The following is an 18429-nucleotide window of genomic DNA, read 5'->3' as shown; positions in this document are numbered from 1 at the left end:
CGTGGTCAGGCATATCTGTTGAACTTCACTGGACCTAGCGTCGTGTGTGGGTTGCAATGGCAGTACATTTATTTTCCTTAGATACTTTGATTTCAGAGGATTTTCAAACGAGATCCGGCCAGACTACTGTATTATAAATTTTAAGCAATTAACGTTTTGTTCTTTCCGGCCTAAATAGTTGGCACACTACAAGCAATGAAGTGCTGAGTGGAGAAAGTACAAAGCCCACTAACAGACTGCCTCTGTTTATTCATCCAGCAGCTCCAGGCCTGATTTAAGAAATGTAATAAAAGCAGCATAACTTCCAAAAACAACTTCATCTTAGAACCCCATCAGCGTGACTCCAAGGGCATCCAGTACCAGGAACAATCTTTAGAGACTGCTCAGAGCTCTCCTAGGAACTTTGCAGATTGTTCCCTGAAGACCTTTCAAACATTAAAAAGTCCATTCAAACTGAGCTGGCATCATCTTGCAAAACCGATGATGTGCTCAGAATAACTTATATCTTCCAAACGTCGGCACACGCCAAGGCGTCCCGTTTTTTTTGCTTCCGAAACAGTTTATAGTCTACTTTTTTACAAGATTTTGATTCGAAGATATTCAGCTAACTAGCAATGTTTTTTTTCAAGTCTTATAGCGTTCAAATGAAAAAAAAGGTAAGTGATCTTACTTGGCAGCTGAGTCTATAGATCTTGCCCAATACCATGTCTTCGTAGAAAAAATGGAAACAATGAGGTGTCTGTGTAAAGTAATTTCAAGCTCTGCCTCTGATTATTAATTCCTTCTCCTTTTAAATGACAATTGCTGTTTGTAGAATGTTGTTCAGCTGTTCACAGCGATGTGCGTTACAGCGATGATTTTCACAACAGAATGTACAGGAGGAAAAACTGCAAAAGGTCTGATATCTGCATCTGTGGGGTCTCTGACTCGAATAGTTTGGGTCAAAGGGTTTCTCCAGGGTACAAATCTTGTAAAGGCGGCAGGGACACAACATGCATGAGGAGTGAGTCTTGGGCCATGATACTAAAAGCGAAAGGATCTCTCCAAAGGAACACACCGAGTAAATAAATGCCTTATTATCAGTTCTGGGTAAAAAAGGGTCGGGGAGGAAGGGTGCGAGGGTGTGAGAATCGGAGTCAGAGAGACACAGGCAGAGGGGTCGAGTGCCTAGAATCAAGCGAACAGAGCCTAAAGGGTTCACAAGGTAAGGAAGTCATCAAAGAGGCAGAAAAACAGTAGGAAAAAGGAGCTGAATGTTGGGCTTTGATGATAAGTATTCCTTCATTTAACTAATCACATTTACAATTCCTGGTGTTGGACCACGGTGAAAAAAGAACCAATGGGGGGAGGGGAGAGGGGGCGGAGGCAGAAGAGTAATTCATGTGCAATGAGTGTTTTACGTTTTTTTGAAGGACTTAAAGATGGGCCACATTAAGAAAGAAGTGAGGCGGGACAGGCTGACAACTGTAGTGTGGTGATGAGATGAATGTGGTTGAATTTGCAAGTACGGGCCGTTGTTTGTTTCTGAATGGAAGGTATATATTAAGGTAAGACAAGCACATTTGAGGCCAACTAAGCAAATATTTGAACTGTATATATGTTAGATCTTTACATATGTATGGACAGTGACTTTAAAATGTGCTGATGAAAGGCACTGCTGCAGTGCTTTGACGATTACATTGGTGGTGAGCAGGTTGGGTTTTTGCAGCTACATACCTCTAAAAATGAAGGTGGAACGAGACAGGGCACTGACTCAGTTGGAAGAAGGTACAATGGTGTGATAAACATCTTCTCTACCTGAAGTTCGATATAAAGGGTTTAGTTACTGGTAATCCATCTTGGTAAAAATTCAGGGCCTCATTTACAAGGCCATAGGGTAAAAAAAGTACGCACCTGAGGCACAGTGTACCTGCCCATTTTTACAAGGCCACGTATATTCACATTGCTGGGTTTACATGGCTTTGTAAATATGGCCCCCTTTTGCGCATTACCCTATGTGAAAGGGGCGTTTCATAGGTGTTGCTGTGGGTTTTCCCATGCAACATCCATGGAACCTGACACATTTTCAGACTTACAAAGTTTTGTAAAGATGTGAATGCTTCAGAATCCTACGCCTCCCCAGGAATGTATGATGTTACTTAGTATACCGTTACTCAGCAGGTATTTACTTCAAAGTTTTTACTTCGCAAATACCATTACTATGCATGATTTTAGTGTGCATGCTTTTACTTTGCAATTCTATACAAATACATAAAAAATGCTTTTTCTTCACAGTTAATTATTACGCATACCGTTACAACGCTTTATTGGTACTTTAAAACAAAAAAATAATCGCAATAGTAACCTACCCCCTGGCACGCACCCTGAACCCTAAAAATACCCCCTACGCCCCAAAACCCATCTCACCCTCACCCCTAAAAATATCCCAGCACCCCAAAAACCTAAACGCACCCTGAACCCTAAAAATACTCCAGCACTCCAAAACCTTAAACCCACCCAGAACCCTAAAAATACCCCTTACAACCCAAACCCTAACCCACCCTGACCCCTAAAAATACCCCTGTACCCCAAAACCTAAACACACCTTGAACCCCAAAAATATCCCAGCACCCCAAAACCCTAAACGCACCCTGAACCATCAAAATACCCCATGCACCCCAAAACCCTAACCCACCCTGACCCCTAAAAATACCCCAAAACCTAAATGCACCCTGAACCCTAAAATTACCCCTTCACCCCAAAACCCTAACCAACCCTGATCCCTAAAATTACCCCAGCACCCCAAAACCTAAACGCACCCTAAACCCCAAAAATACCCCAGCACCCCAAAACCTTGAATGCCCCCTAACCCTAAAAATACACCCTACACCTCACACCCTAACCCGCCCTGACCCCTAAAAATACCCCTGTGCACAGTAACTTCATGATGCGTAGTAAGTGCATGCTAAGTAATGGAACATGCGTAGAAAATGCATGCTAAGTAAATGCATGCTAAGTAATGGCATCTGCGAACTAAAATATGCGTAGTAATGGTAATATGAAGTAATGACTCCGTAGTAAAGGTAGAATACTCTCCCCAGTGGAGGCATAGGAGTAGCACTACAAAGAAAAATACTGTTATTTCCCTTCGCTTTTTCCTCTTTCTATGTAACTTGCATAGAAATAGAAAAATGCCAACAATTATTCTTTTTGTGCAGGCGTCCCTTCCTGCACAAAAATAATCATCCCTGCAATGCCGGCACCCTTGCACCTTGAAGCAAGGGTGGCTGTACTGGCACATGGCAGACAATTGTACACCAGAGCAGGGGAAAGCACCCGGATGCGTCATATTGTTGTTAATACTAAGCATCCCTGTGCTTTTAAAACGACACAGCTCGGCGCAGGAAAATGGCTTGCAGCCCCGCTGTGCGTAATTTTTTTTGTAAATGAGGCCCTCAATTTTGCAGAATTTCTTCATAAGGAGACTTTAAACTGATGATAAATAGATCTTTAGACAGTGCTTCAGGGGAAACAACCTTTACAACGCAACTTTTACAACGCACTACCATTACAACAAAACTTTTACAACGCAAAAACCATTACAACGCATGTATGTGCAACGCATGTTTTTACAACGTAGGTACCTTTACAACGCATACCATTACAACGTAAGTATTGGTAAGTATATAATTATATTTAAAATGTTATATGTTTGGGTTTTTTTAGGGGTATTTTTAGGGTTCAGGGTCAGTTTTGGGTTTTTGGGTAAAGGGGTATTTTTAGGGTTCAGGGTCAGTTTTGGGTTTTTGGGTAAAGGGGTATTTTTAGGGTTCAGGGTCAGTTTTGGGTTATTGGGTAAAGGGGTATTTTTAGGGTTCAGGGTCAGTTTTGGGTTTTTGGGTAAAGGGGTATTTTTAGGGTTCAGGGTCAGTTTTGGGTTTTTGGGTAAAGGGGTATTTTTAGGGTTCAGGGTCAGTTTTGGGTTTTTGGGTAAAGGGGTATTTTTAGGGTTCAGGGTCAGTTTTGGGTTTTTGGGTAAAGGGGTATTTTTAGGGTTCAGGGTCAGTTTTGGGTTTTTGGGTAAAAGGGTATTTTTAGGGTTCAGGGTCAGTTTTGGGTTTTTGGGGTACAGGGGTACAGGGAAAAAATAAAGTAAAATTAAATTTAAATTAAATTAATTAAATGAAATGAAATGAAATGAAATGAAATTAAATTAAATAATATTAATTTCAATTAATTTACATTAAAAAATTAATATATACTTACCAATACTTACGTTGTAATGGTATGCGTTGTAAAGGTACCTGCGTTGTAAAAACATGCGTTGTAAATACATGCGTTGTAATGGTTTTTGCGTTGTAAAAATTTCGTTGTAAAGGTATGCGTTGTAAAAGTATGCGTTGTAACGTCATACATCCGTGCTTCAGACCTCAAAATTGCCTTCCTTTAGTCGCTACTATCACCCAATTTGATGATACTCAATTAAGCACACCTGGAAATTCTTGGGGCAGTTTACCAATGTTTTGTGCCTGTGCAAAGTCACAATGAGCATATGCAAAACCAATTCACCTGTCCTTGATAATATGGAGCGTGGTTATTTTTTCTTCTTTTTGCTATCGTGTTCATCAAAAGAGGGAAAAAATTAACTTGCTGTCGCCGAAAAACGGCGACCGTGTGTTTTCAATAAAAAAGTTACATTTGAAAAAAACACTAACACTTCTAAATGTAATAGAATAATACCCTGCTAAGTAGCAGGCAGGTGTACTTAGAAGGGTTATACAAACCTTATTATGGTTAAATGCGCATCATAGGAAAAGATGGTTCTTATTGGCACACAGAAAACGTACTATTGTTTTTTAATTAGTGCAACATGAGGCATTGTTTAAATACACTGGGGTGACTAAGAAAATTGAATAAAGGATAAAGAATGAAAGATAAGCATTGGCGAAGATAAATATTGGATCACCTTCCCTAATATGGACGACGTGATTAACCAAAACGCTATTACTCACAACGCAAGAGCGCAAATGGCTTAAGTGAACTGGCCCATTGCTCCAGGTTGTATTCTATCATGGGCGGAAATAAAATCTGAATGATAGTTAAAGTTATCAAAGCTGACCATAAGTCCCTGTAAGTAAGCATGTACATATGCATGTAATTATTTATTTATGAAGCATTTATATTACATGAGGCAACTGGGGCAGCTAGCTGTTTCTAAGACAGCTATAAGAAAGGGGCCATACAAATGAAGAGAGTGCCTAAATCCTGCGCATTTGGGTCATTCCTTGTCCGTGGGATCTGAAACAGGAGTTCGTAACCTCTTAACAAAGTGACACAATTGAGTGGTAGCATAAATGCAGTACTCGTAGGTGCACTCTGTTCGAGTACAGAAACTGCTAAACAAGGAAAAGCAAGTGGATCGATATGCACAAGATAAAGTGGCAAGAACGAAAATAAATTCGCATTCCGGTCAACAACACTTAATAATGGACTAGCGATAAAAAAGCAAATAAGGCAACCGTCTAATGTAGGGAAAATCACCCGTTTTTGCCTTTTCTTCAACAGCAACGAGTTACCCTATATATCGCACGTCCTAATACCGTCCAAATCAGGCATGCGAGAAGCTTCAAATATCCCGCAATAATCATTCAGTTTTAAAGCAGAAGTAAGAGGTAAAACCGGATTCCAGGGGATCTGATTTTAATTTTGAAACTTTCTGCGCAACCTCTCATTAACTTTTTGCCTTCAAAATATTATATAAGTTTTCATCCTGCGAAACAGTGCCCTATTTTCACTATTTTTACACTTTGCAAAAGCTAGTTGATCCCAATGACACATTTAGCTGTCTTTCTGGCAGGGAAGGCACGTTCTGTACCACACTGTAACTTCTGTTGGCAGGGACCCTGAAATGTCCTCCGCTAGAAAGCTAAACTTTGTGCCTATGTGTATTTGCAGTCGTTCGATGACACCGCAATTGAAACAAACGTGGAGTTGCTGTGGCCTACAGGATAAAGCTGCCACCCTTGGTACTAGAAGTGGGTGAGCCACAGAAAGTTTGAGTCAGGCTCGAGACAAATCCCTGGCATTGGCTCAGCTTGAGGTCCTCTGGGACCCTTGAGCCCAAAACAAGTTGAGCTTTCATTGCAAGTGTTGTGGCCAAGTGGCTACAGCCAGCGACCATGTATCATCACAAGGAGCTGGGTTCGGATCATGGCCGAATCCCTGAAAACTTCCTTGTGACAGAAAAAAAGAACATGGTAGGTAAATTGAAACTGTTATGAAGCACCAGTGTATTTTTGGACAAGGCTCACGCTATGTAAAAAATGCCCAAAATCTTATTTTATGTGAGTTTGCAGAGCGCAACTAGTCAGCCGTGAGGGTCTACAGGCGCTGAGTAGGGAAGGCCTGAGGGGGGATGAGAAGATCATGCCTATTTCATCTGGAAGAGCCATATCTTGAGGTTTCTTTGGAAATCATTCAGGGAGGGGGAGGTTCTGAAGTCGTTCCAGGTCTTGGCTGCAAGATATGAGAAGGTGCGTCTGCCACTTCTGCCTACTTGATGCGAGGGAGGTGTGCTTTTGCCTGGGATGCAGACTGAAGGTGTCTAGTGGATTGGTAGAAATTGAGGTGGTGGTTGAGGTAAGCTGGATAGGTCTTGTGGAGAGATTTGTAGGTGTGAGTGAGTAACTTGAACTTACACCCTTCCTGGACTGGGAGTCAGTGTAGATTGTTGAGGTGTAAAGAGATGTGGCTATTTTGCCGGATGTTCAGGATCTGTCTGGCAACGGTGTTCTTGGTGGTTTGGAGTCGGGGTTGTACATGGGCTGGGATTCTGATGCAGAGGGAATTTCCATAATCAAGTTTACTTGTGATAAGAGCTTGGGTGACTGTACGTCTGGTGTTTAGTGGGATCTACTTGAATATCTTGCATAGCATTCACAGGATGTGGGAGCATGATGACGATGACCCATCTGCTCATGGAGAGGTTTGTGTCCAGGATGAATTCCAAGGTTCTTGGCATGGTCCGCAGTGGTGGGTGGGAGGCCAATGGGAAAGCAACCAAGAGGCGTCTCAGGTGGAGTGGTTGTAGCCAAAGATTAATACTTTGTCTTTGTTGATTTAGAGGCAGTACTTTTTCATCCAAGCAGCGATGCAGCTCAAGTCGTTTGAGACGTTTGCTTTGTCAGTGCTCGTTGAGTCAGAAAGGGAGAAGATGAGCAGTGTGTTGGTAGCGTAGGCCACTGTGTAGATGCCATAGACTCTGATGATGCCTATGTGGGGTGTCATGAAGAGGTTGAAGAGTGCTGGGCTGAGCGGTGATCCTTAAGAGACTATGCAGATGAGTTTCTTGGGAAGTGAGTTTAGGTGGGAAGTCGGACTCGTTGAGTTTTGTCCATGAGGAAGGAGGATAGCAACTTAGCAACTTGTGGGCCAGTCCAAAGATACCAACGTGCTGAAGCCTTCTGATGAGTGACTTGTGAGAGACTGTATTGAAAGCTGCAGAGAGGTCGAGTAGGATGAGTGCAGCCATTTCTCCATGGCTAAGGACGTTTCTGATGCCATTGCTGGGTGCAATGAGGGCTCTCTTTGTGTTGTGGTTGGTGCAGAGCCTGATTGAGAGTTGTCTAGGAGTTGACAGAGTTCTATGTGGTGTGTGAGCTTGGTATTGATGGCTTTCTCAATGATTTTTAACTGGAAAAGGCAGGAGTGAGATGGGTCTGTAGCTGTTGGAGTCTGCTGTTTGTTTCTTCATTAGGGCATTGACTACTGGATTTTTCCAGAAAGGCGGGAAGGTGGTGGTGGCAGTTATGGAGGTGTTGATGATAGCGGTGAGCGGTGAGCGTGGGGGAGATGATGGTTCTTCCAAGGTTTTAAATGAAATGGCGGCAAGGATCTGAGAGGGCTTCTGATTGAATTGTGTTTATCAGGGTGGTGGCTTCTTCATTTGAGATGGGCTTCTAGTTGCCTAGCTGCTGTTTGACAACAAAGGAAGTGTCCGGCTGGACGGGGGAGTTCATATCAGTATGATGGGGATCGACTGTGTTGTACATTTTGTTCTGTGTTCTTCTGTTGGAAGAAATTTGATAGGACATAGCAGAGTGCTTCAGGTGGGGTGATGTCATTGGTTGCACCTGTGTGATTGGAGAACCCCTTGACAATGGTGAAAAGTCCTTTGCTGTTGTTTGAGATGACTTCAAGTCTCAGGGTTAGGGCTTTTTTCTTTGCATCTTGTAGTTGTTGGTGTTAGAGGTTGAGGACAGCTTTGTATGTGGATCTTGAATCTGTGTTTGTGTTGAGTCTCTGTTGTCTCTCAAGTTGTTTTCAGTGGTGCCTGGACTCTCTGAAGAGTTCATGTACCAGCCAGGCCAATTTTTGGTTTTGTATGCCTTGTGTTTAGTGGAATTGTGTGGTTGACGCAGTTGGCGAGCCCTTTATTGAAGAGCTTGGGGTCAACATTGAGGTTCCCAGTGTGGTTGGGTGGGCGTTCCTGTAGGGCAGTGTTTCCCAAACTGTGGTCCACGTGTTTTTTTTTCAAATTACTGTTTTAATGTTTGAAATTTAACTCATACAAATTGCTTGGGGGTCCCCGGCTTCCAGTGGTGACTCAATGGGGGCCCTCAGGAGTCAAAAGTTTGGGAACCACTGCTGTAGGGCGTTGGTCCAGTTTTTTTCGGATATTTTTCCCTAGTGTCTTGTTGGTACTTCGGGTTTTTCTGGTTGGGTGGCTTGGTGGGCAGGTATGTTGAAATGTATGGTGTAGTGTCCAGATCCTGTTGTTGGGGAAGAAAATAGAACTGAGGGTGTGACCTGCTGTGTGGGTTGGTTCTTGGATGTGCTGGGTGGATCTGAGGTTGCTGACTCATTTGAGGAGCACAGTGGAGTTAGGGTGTGTGGTGTCCTCCAGGTGGAAATTGAGGTCCCTGAGGAGGATGTGGCTGGTTGATCTGATGGAGTGATGAAGTCTGCGATTTGGGTACAGAAGTTCACTCCGGCCTGGGATACGGTAGGCACGGGTTGCCGTAAGGGTGGCATATTCCATGAGGTTGGTGTCCGAGTCCATGGAAATGGTGCAGTTGATCATGCTTTTGTAGATGATTGCATGTCCACCACATGCTTTGTGGGGTCTATATTTCTTGTCGCCCACCTTGTAATTATATTTTTCATAAATTAAGGACAAAGAATTAATCTTTGAAAACAGAAAGAGATACCTGTCTAATAACTTAATTGCATTGTGTGAAAATGGCAAATCTGGGGTAAATTCCAGCTTCCTAGCTTGAGCAAATTGTGTGGGAAATGCCATTGGATGAAAAACACTATTTAAATGTTTGCAGGGTTTGTGTTTTGCAAGTGAGGCAGTGGTTTGCACTTTCTGCCAGTTCTGACTTTGCAGTCTGATTGATTACCTTTTAATTTTACATGTTGGCTACATTAAATGCTGGTTTAGAACTTCGTCACTGCATGAGATCACATGCTTTATTAGTGGCAATGAATATAAACATGTTTTTAAAAAGCCCTGTGATTTGCATTAATGTTCAGGAGCAGGTATTTCCCACACTACAGTAAATAAATACATTTGGGCTCATCATAGGCATATCAACTCAACTTAGCTGAGATGCACTTATGTTCATTGTGTGTACAGAGTGATGGGGCATGCACTCATTAAATGGACAAAACTGTTTGGCTACACTCACTATAAAATATTACTCAATATGTCACACGTATAGCAATCAAATGTCCCACATAAACAATGAAAACACAATAACGTCACGCTTATGGAATCATAAAACTTGGCAGCGATGCCATGCTGCAACTAACTACGTGTGGGTGACATTATCCTGTTCATGTGAAAGTGTCACTCATAGTCGTTTAATGTCACTCATAATGACAATGAAATTATGAAAATGTCACACAGGAGCAGTCTGAAACCTTGACAGCTATGCTTTCCTCAGCTCTGGCTCGGCTCTCCCTGTTAATTTGTTGCCTCAACTGGTGCGGCAAGACCATGTTCGAATCACCTGCTTAATAGTTCATGATCCAAATATAAAATATATTCTTACATTGAATAGTGATGTTGCTATTATTTTGCTGAAATAAATGTCAAGAAAAAAATGTTTAACTTACACACAGACCTTTGCATAGAAAGGCACTGGCAAATGTTTGTCACAGCAAAATGTACAATGTGATTAAAAACATAGGGGAGAAGCAGGAGCAGCCCAAATTCAACCATTAATTAACAAACACAATTAGCTTGCATAGACTAGTTCAACAAGTTAGCCTGTGCCTTTTGGAACAATGCAGCAGCCATCTTGGAACGGTTAAGAATAAGAAAGAACGCAATAAATATGTGACAGCTTTTTTCTTGTTCTTTATCATTCCTTACCATTCCAAGATTGTCGATGTGTTGTTGAAAGGAACATGCAGACTATGTTGAAGCATAATGAATGTTTAAACATGAGAAATACATGACTGCCGAAGTGGAGCACTGCTGGCAGTCCCACGTGTCTTAGCTGTGTGCACGGAGTTTCTGAGCCCTCACACAAGGGAAAATAAACAATGACGTTTATTAAAATAAATCTTGCTGAGCCTTTCACTGCTAAAGGCATACATGTCAACATTTTAGTAGAGGACTGTGGGAGATTTAAAAAAAAATGTCAGGAGAACGTATTTCCCCATTGACATCCACTGAAGTGAAGGCAGTTTCAAGAGGGAGACAGCCAAAATAAAGCAATTTTTGCTTAAAAAACTGGAACTTCCCACATGTATTAAGTCTATTGGCACATATGTAAAGGGGGTGTTTACTCAATAGCCAAGGTACTAAAGGAGGCTACTTTTAGGCAGATGTACGCACTCTGCACAAACAACATGCTGTAAGTAAAAATATCTGAGGAACCAGTGTCTAAAGTGGGCTAATCCATTGCTCCATGATGTATGCTGTGGTGAGAGGAAGGAAAATGTGAATGACAACTGATCCGACCATTGGATAAAGAAGGCTGCCAGAAAGCCCCTGTATGTTTGGTATACAATATTCTTTCTTAAAAACAATAGTCTGGCGAGACAGCAAAAAGCTATCTCTAAGAACAGATATAAAAAGTGAGGCAAACCAGCGCTAAGGGGCAGATTTACTAAACTGTCACCCAACTGAGCGTTGGAGCCAAAAATGCTGTGCTGAATTGCGTAAAGAGGGCGGAAGAGAGCCACATGTACAGAGATATGGCTCTCCCCTCTCCCTAGTGCCCCACACAGAATTTATTACCCTGCACCACACACACCTTTGCACCATAGTGCAAGTATGTGTGTGAGTCTAGCATAGGTTTTGTACGGGAAGGATTCCCTTCCTGTGCAAAACTCTATGCCTAGAAAACTTCTAAAATTGTTCCTACTTTGTACTTATGCTGTGCAGTGCAGCACACATGCAAAGTCAGAAAATAAAGGAGAAAGAAAAAAATGTCTACCTTTAATGCCTGGTTTTAGAAGGCGTTATATTTTGATGCAAAACCCTGTCTCACATTTTTGATAGATAGGCTTTTGCATCAAAAAGGTTGGGTGATTGCACCCGAATGCCCATGTACTACCCCCTTGATGTTAAGTAACGTAAACACGGCGTTACTTAGCATTACTTTTAGTTAGTTTCCTGCACAAAACAAGTTTTGTACTGGAAAGTGATGGAGCAGAGTTTTGCGAAAATAAAACCTGCTCGGATTGAACCCTCAGTAATATTTATTAACAGTGTGCTGTGAGAAATATTATTAAAGAACGCTACAATAAGGGGAAATGCTTTTGCGCATGCATGTACTAATGCATGGAACTAGGCCGCAAGTGCTTTGATAAAAGACTAATGCTGTTTTTATGCATGTTAATAATGATTGCTAAGAAAAATAATACAGGTTGGTTAGTGCAATACTGGGATGGTGCGCAATGAAATTACATTTCATGAAAATAATCAATGTTTGTGTTTGTTTTCTGTAGAAAAGCAAGCATGGGCCTACTTTCCTGCATGCCAGTTTGGGGTTAATATTTGGTTGAAAAATTTAAATGTCCAAAAGAAATATTGGAATGAGAAAAGAGAATGCAAAAGCTAAATGTGACCTTCGTGGTTCACTGTGTGACTGCCAAGCTTCGGAAAAGGAATTACAATATCAGTGGAAGCGAGCAACTTCCTTCATGAGATGGCAGAGGCAAACAATGGAAGCACAGAGAGTTACAACATGTAGTGAACTGCAGGAAATATTTACTATGATTGTTTTCAAAGGTGTTTCCTGAGAAGAATCTGTTGTAATGCTGAATGTTTAAGACAAAGAGACATTGGTCATGATGAGAGTGGTGTGACAGAACAGCCCCATCCTTAGCCAATGAGAGACGGAGGTTGTTCTCATATTGAAACATATATGTTTTGGACATTTAGGTTTTAGGGTATAATTGAAAGCCCCCAGTGGGTGTGGGTATGGTCAGCTGGTGTTTCAGTAGTGGGAGATCGTCACTGTCGTCGGTTTGCTGTTTCCAGATAGAGGCCTACCTGTTTTCCTGATTCCTGACATAATCTTTGCAACTCAACTCTACTTGAGGGGGTTACTGCCCTTTGGCCAGAGGGTAGATTTCCCTAATTCTTGGGTTAGTATAGATAATATCCTGAAATTGCATAATCATTTTCAAATGTTTTTTGTCTCTGAAACCTTTTCTAACCCCACCTATCCACTCCTTCAATGCATTATTTATTTAACATAAGTTTGTTTATATACATTGGTAATATTTTATTTCCTTGATAATCTGTGTTTTTCGGTTGTGAGAATGTATTTGATGAGCATTCATTTCACATTATTTTCGATAAACACTATAAATTTTACAGAGTCTGTTATTATTTAGTAGTATAGATAAGTGCATAATTATTGCTATCAACTTCTCAACTATAGGTCTGTCGCCAAAAATGTATTCATATTTATTTATTTATTTATTTTCATTTATTAATTTTGAAGGTTTTATATAGCCCGAACAAGACCCTTGCAGGTATCAGAGCGCTTTACAGGGGTAAAAATCAGAAACAAAAGGATACAGAGAGTCACAAATTGAGTCTTGATAAACAGCACATCCGTAGGGGGAATTACATAAAAATGTTCATATGAATTTCCTTAGGAGTAGAGACCTAACTTCTTTCTTAAATGAGGTAGAAGAGGGATTCCGTCTGGTTTCCGGGGGCAGTGCTTTCCAAATCCTTGGAGCGAATCCAGAGAAGGCCCTGTTGTATGATTTCTTTTTGGCAAAACGTGGTTTCAGAAGAAGATTGCAGGAACTTCTAGAGGATCTGTTTCCACAAGACAGCACAAGTTTCTGGGCCAGGTAGCTTGGAGTATTGTGATGTAAGGCTTTGTGGTTCATGCAGGCTATTTTTAGTTGAATTCTAGCTTCAAAAGCAAGCCATTTAAGAGCTCCAAGGCTGGGGGTAATGTGACAATTTCTTTTTGAGCGCATAATGAGCCTGGCCGCAGAATTGAGTGAGGCTCTTAGAGGGGGCCGTTGTTGTTCTGGGAAGACCGCAGAGCATTGCACTCCCACAGTCAAGTCTTGGGATTACTAGTGCTGGAACTGCCAGTTTGAAGTCACTTGTGGGAAGGAAGGGTTTTAATTTTTTCAGGGTGTTCATCTGAAGGTTTGCACCTTTTTGTGCAGCACTGATATGTTTCTGCAAGTTTAGATTTCTGTTGAGTGTTATTCCCAGCGACTTCGCTCAGTCAATAATATGGTGTTGGCAGTTGAGCACTGTTAGTTGTTGAAGCCATTCTTCGATGATGGATGTTTGGTTGGGTGGAGTGATTAGGAGGAATTCCGTCTTGAGGGTATTTAGTTTCAGGTGATTTTCCACCAGCCAAGTTTGGGTTTTTTGTAGAGTTGAGTTGAGAGATTTTATGTCCTCCAGGGAGGCGATTTTTTAGTATAGCTGTGTGTCGTCTGCATACATGTGATATTGGATGTTTGAGGAGCTGAGAATAATGGTAAGTGGTTCAATGAGAAGTTTGAAGATTGTAGGTGAGAGGGATGAGCCCTGTGGTACACCTAATGTGACTGGAATGGCCATAGATAGGGGTTGATTGACCTTGAATCTTTGGGATCTGTTTTGGAGGAAGGAGGTGAACCAGTTCATATCTGATAAGCCCATTCTTTATTTCAAAAGGTCCAGAAGATTGTCATGTTTGACGGTGTCGAATGCCGAAGATAGATCAAGCAGGATTAGCAGACAGGCTTAGTTTTGGTCTAGGATTTTTTGTGCATCATCTACTGTGTGGGTTATGGCGACCCCGTACTGTGCCCTTCTATAAAGCCGGATTGGGATTGGTTGAGCAGGTTGAAATGGTTGATGTGGTTTCTTAGTTGTATCTGTACACATTTTTCTAGGAGTTTGGGCAGAGTTGGGAATTTAGAGATTATATTATATTATAAAGAGAAATGCAGGTTCTTCTATGTATTTGATAAGTTAGGTATAAACTTACATCACATTGAACCCCAGCTTGAAGGGATTAATTAGGTAGTGTAAATGGGCCTTTGTTTATGAAAAATTATCGATCCCTGATCGCTGGATCAAAAGTAATTAATAAAAAAACTTCATGCCAGTTTCCTTCACTGTTATGGTGCAATACCAGATCTAAATATTAGTAAATATACCCCTAAGTCTTGATAGGATGTGTTTTTTCTAGCCCAAATCTTGCACTGGAAAGTTGTCAAAAAGTGAAGAAAATAGTGCTTCCAAGTACTTTCCATTTCTCTGTGTCAAGGATGCGTTCAAAAGGTTCTCCATGGGCTTTTCCTTGCGACCACCTATAGTTTATGACACAAAGCGCTATAAATTGACAACAGTAGACAGGACTTTGCACTCAAAAATCATGCCTACTAGAGCTAAAAGCACAAAAAAAGAAAAATGATGGACAGAATGCTGACCAATGCAAACAGTCAGCCCCCCCCCCCCCCAGTCACAACGATCTGGGTTTAATCCATAATTCTTTTGCTCAAAACCCCACCTCAGCCATATGCAAATCAGTTTTGACCCTGCACTTCATGGGAAGTCATTCCTGGACTGGAAACAAGCATCCTCGGACTGATTTCCGTTTTTTTTTATCCCATATCAGTCAGGCTAGCTTGAATTCAGTGGCAAAATGAGCATGGAACCCATGTCTGGGCATACCCTTCCCACTTAGGGCAACAGGAGATAAAAGAACAAATGATGGACGAAATGCTGAACAATGCATACATTCACCCCAGTCACACAGATCTGGGTTTAATTCATTTTTATTTTGCTTATCACGCCACCCCAGCTTGGACCCAGCACCTCATGGGAAGTCATTCCAGGACTGGAAACAAGCGTCCTGGGACTGATTTCAGGGTTTCAACCCATATCAGCCAGGCTAGCTTGAATCCAGTGGTACACTGAGAATAGATCCCATGTCTGGGCATACCCTTCCCAATTAGGGCGACAAAAGCAAAAAGAACAAATGATGGACGAAATGCTGAACAATGCAAACATTCACCCTCAGTCACAAACATCTTGGTTTAATTCATCTTTAGTTTGCTTATCACGCCACCTCAGCTTGGACCCAGCCATATGCAAATCAGTCTTAACCCTGCTGCTCATGGGAATTTATAAAGATTAAGCAAAAATAGTGCTTAGAAGTCACTAGTGGTCAAAAGGTTACTTGAGGTTGTGAACGACCGGTCTAATTCCAAAATTCAGGCTGAACGGTAGGCCGGTTACAGGACCCACGCAGGGTGCACTGAGAAAATACCTCAGATGGAGCATAGCGTCAATGGTGAGGCTTGATGCATCGATCTTTTCCATGCTGTTAGGTCACCACACCGTCGTTGAGCTTTGCTGAAATGAGGGCAATACGTTGTCGTCGGCGAGCTGCACAGAGTATTATCGCAGAGCAATGCAGGCTGTAGAACCACTGTCGCAAACAGCCTCTACAACAGTTTTGAAGGGTGACGCATTGGTTTTGATCAGCGCTCTGGTGAGAACACGTTGGTTTATTAGAAAACATCTGCAAAACCCACTTCTGAGTCTCAGATCTTGGAGAGGGCACCTCAGACAAGCGTAAGACTCACAGAAGGCAGCCTCCAACAGCACCAGTAGACTTGCAGGATGTATTCTGTGTCCCTAAGACTTCAGAAAACAGGAGGAAAGCCCGCAAGCTCTCCTTCAGCAGAGTCAGGGAGCCGTAGGCAGCAGTCCTTTGAGAAAAGCGAGATAGTTGGTTCCTGTAAGCAGCACCGCAGCACTTTTACCAGAGGTTAAGTTAAAGATCCAGAAATGCCTGATTGTAGGGTGTCAGAGACCCACTAAGTATACTCAAAAGTACTTTTGTTATAGAGGGTGACTACAAAGTAGCACTCTGTCTGCCAGGCTAGCTATGAGGGGTACATTGATGCTTTGTGTGTGGACAGGACACTACCCATTGAAGTATAAATGTCAGCTCCTCCCACTCCTCCCTCCCCAGGGAGACCCATCACAATACAGATGAGTGCTCATAATGCAGATAAGCCTCTCCTTCCTGTTTTGTGGCTATCTAGAGGGAATGCACAAAGTGCCTTTGTCACCCAACCCAGATGTATATTGGAGACAGGCTGCAAAGCACACAGAGTTATAAACACAGAGAAATGTCCACTTTCTAAAAGTGTAATTTCCAATACAATAATGTTAAATCCAACTTTACCAGTAAGGATGATTTGCCATTGCCATTCCAAACATATGAAAAATGAAAAAGTTACTCTTCTCTCATCAGGAATTACAGCTTAAAAGTGTATTAAGGAATTCTCATTTTAACCTTAGTGAAAAGCGGTTTAACCTATGAGAGGAGTAGGTCTCATGGAAGTGAAAAGCGGAATAGGTTGTTTATCACTACCAGGACATGCAAAACATCATAGTACATATCCTACCTTCTTTTACACAACACCCTGCTCTTAGGTTTGACTAGGGCCTTTCTTATGGGTGACTTCGGGGTAATAAAAGTGGGATTTCAAACTTGGCAAGAAGTTTCAAATGCCAAGTCAAAGTGGGAGTAACTTCACACACACACACCCTGAAGTGGCAGGCCTGAGACAGGTTTGAAAGGCTACTTCAGTGGGTGGCACACTCGTAGCATTTAATTTACAGGCCCTGGGTATATTGTAAACTACTTTACAAGGGGCATAGAATGATATCAAATATATGTAAACCAATTATACCATGTTTAGAGGAGAGAGCACTTTAGCACTGGTTAGCAGTGGTAAAATGCCCAGAGTCTGAACAAAATTATGTAAGAAAAGAGGAGGAGGAAGGCAAACATATTGGGGTGACCTTTCAGAGAGGGCAATTTTCCAACACACTAGTTTGCAAAATTGCAAAAGATAAACCATACAAAATAAATACATATGGTGCATAGTGACCCTAGTGCAGCAGAACCACAAAAGAAAAGTAAGTGCAACCTTCTTTCAAATATACAATTACATGTGTGTTACATATAACAAACACCTACATGAAATGAGATAAAATGGTCAATCAACCTTTAGAGCTCCACAATATTGCAGTGTTTGTAACACCTTGTCAATGACGTTTCAACCCAAAAAAAGGATGACCAAGTCTACTCAAGACCTAATGTGATATGAGGAACATCTGAAACCATGAACAACGAAACCATGTTAACAATGGACAATTAATACGTGGTAGTCTGTGAATAGAAATATGTGTGTCGAACAACCATCCATCCAAACAATGGGGAAAGAAAATGCCAACAAGAAAATGCCAACAATAACGCACCCTTGAGAAGAAAATAAACCAGTTACTTACTCAGGAAGGAGTCTACCTGAATAAAGTTCAACATGATGAATACAGGCCACAAAATATATGACTAAATTATCCACTGTACCACATTATAAGTGGCCAACTTACACCAAGTGCTGCTGTAACAGCAGCTGTAGGCGTGGACTGCAAGCTTGCTAAATTACTTAACTCCACTTCCACGTGGGAACAAGGCTTGGAATGCAGAGTGCGTTCCGAGCTCAGAAGCTGGAGCTCAAAAGCCGGGGGGCACAGCCACAAAGAGAGGACATCTCAAAGGAAATTAAATCCTAGTAAGTCAACCAGCCAAAACCATTTTACTGATTACACAATATAAAAAAAGTGATAAAAATGAGAAACATTGCATACAGAAAGGATATAAATGCAGTAACTCCTTTTACAATTTCTAAAAATACTGTAGAGAATAGCTTCCTCAAGAGGTTTCTCTCCATCCCCACGAGCAAAAGTCATTTTATGTGTTACCTCAAGGCAGAGCTGGGCTATATTGAAGAATTAAAAAAAATTCTACGTCTGTTACTGTGGCTCCCAATATGTACTCGGAGCAGACAGTTCTTAACAGGGTTATCCTTGCAGATTATCTGCAACTGGACCTCTCCATGGACTTTTCTTGGTTAAAGTATATCCATCATACT

Source organism: Lissotriton helveticus, chromosome 7, assembly GCF_964261635.1.
Source record: "Lissotriton helveticus chromosome 7, aLisHel1.1, whole genome shotgun sequence".
Taxonomy (NCBI): domain Eukaryota; kingdom Metazoa; phylum Chordata; class Amphibia; order Caudata; family Salamandridae; genus Lissotriton; species Lissotriton helveticus.
This window is presented reverse-complemented; position numbering follows the sequence as displayed.